Source organism: Ictidomys tridecemlineatus, chromosome 2, assembly GCF_052094955.1.
Source record: "Ictidomys tridecemlineatus isolate mIctTri1 chromosome 2, mIctTri1.hap1, whole genome shotgun sequence".
NCBI lineage: Eukaryota > Metazoa > Chordata > Mammalia > Rodentia > Sciuridae > Ictidomys > Ictidomys tridecemlineatus.
The window spans coordinates 58,390,553-58,392,532 of record NC_135478.1 but is presented as its reverse complement, the minus strand read 5'-3'; positions in this window follow the sequence as shown (position 1 = coordinate 58,392,532).

Below are 1,980 nucleotides of genomic sequence, written 5' to 3'. Positions count from 1 at the left end.
GTGATCTGTCAACCTGGTCTTGAGATGGGAAGTCAGGAAGGCTTCGGAGCTAACATTGTGTGGATCTGATCTGCTTATGTATGAGGTCTGTGACTATTTGACCCATGAACAGAATTAAATCCCAGGTACTGTTTTCTTTTTTTTTTTCCCAGTGAATTATGGTAAATATTCAGAAAATTAATGTAAATTAGTAAATGTGTGTGTGTGTGTGTGTGTGTGTATGTATGTGCATGTTGAATAAACCACATATAATCCCTTCCCATACATTTAGTGGATGGTTCTGTTTTCCTGCCATAACTCAGAGACTCTTATACAGGCTATACTAAGGAATATATAAGTATTCTATCACATTTAGTGGAATTCCCCAAACTCCCTAACAGCAGGGCAATGGTGTGTGCTTTCTAAATATTTTCCCAAACATAGATGGGCATAAGCTAGAAGCATGAAGCAGAGAACTTCAGTGGGGACAAAGAGATAAATAATACATACATAATGAATATAGCATACGCAGTGGCCCTTTCTGAAGAGCCAGGTGCTAGGTACACAATTCCCGGTTCTTATACCCTTTCATTACTGCAAAATCCCCATGAGCTTTGTTCTTTAGCACCACACTTTTCAGAGGTGGTAGGGATGCTCAGAAAGGTGCATAGCATTTACAAGTTGTAGTATGTGGCAGAGGCAGTTATTGCCTTGGAGGTGACAGACACTCAACCAGTGAAGGGCTGGGCCAGGAAATGTGGGATGATGCTGAAATCCCAGGAAGAAACAGGAGCTGCTTCAACCCTTGAAGGATGGTTCCCAGGACCCTGCCAACTTTTCCCTTGTGCCTGCTGGAGGGTCCACCTCATGTAGATCTCTGCTTACTTCAGAGTTGACTCACTGTCACACTAGTGAGGACAAGCGGGAACATATAATCAGTGGCACCACCATAAACCATCATAGGGTTGCAGCTGGAGTTGACCCAAAGAGGACTGAGCCCTTCCTATTTGTGCATGTGGAGGATGTGAGTGTCCATGAGAAAAGTGTTCCAAGGTTCTGAAATTACATCTGATGAAGGGGATAGAAAAGGAGCAAACACTGCCTTCAAGATAGCTTTCAGGGTGGTTTTTTTTTTTCCAGCTCCAGAGCCTTAGCATCTATGTATGTTAACAGTCTGTAAGACAGTATTGTCCCACTATGTCCTCAAAGTCCTCCCCATCATAGAAATGGGAAAACCTGGGCTTCAGGAGGACAAGTGGCTGCTTAACACACATGTCAGACCTGAGGACCACCCACAGCTAGACCTGGTGACATTCCTACTCAGCTACCTGAGACTTGGTCTGCTCCTGACCTAGGTCAGAAAGATCTGGGGCGAAACCTTTCCTCCTCAATCTGATATCATTGCACAGGACCAGACACCCTTGGAGGAGCCTTTGGACTTAAGCAGCAGAAGTGTTTCCTGTGAGCTCATGTTAAGGAGAGCTTTGAGAAACAGGGACAGCAACCCCAGTTCCCTCCTCCCTAGGGGAAAATGTCAGGAATAAGCATTTTAGCAAACACCTTGACAAATACAGCTTCTGCAATGGCGAGGATGTAGTTAAGTGGTAGAGCACTTACCTAGCATGTACTAGCCCTGGGTTCAATCTTAGCACAGAAGAAAAAAGAGGCGTAATGTACAATAGGAAGAAAGACCCAGGGAGACAGAAAATTTGTGGTAGACGTGGTCTAGTGGAAACTAAAAACTTTTAGCTCTGATCCATTCAAAAGAGACAACTGAAAACTTAAAAACAATGTACAATCCAATGAAAGTGTGTAAGGTTTTTATTTGGAATCACCTCAGAAATTTACTGAAGATCATCAAATACATATAATTTTTATTTTATTTTATTTTTTTTGCTAAAAGATCAATTTGAGAAGAGAGCACTGAGGTGTCCTGCTTGTAAAGGGCTCCTTTGGCTTGACAGCTACCCTGTGGCACACATGAGGCTTTTCCTTTAGCAC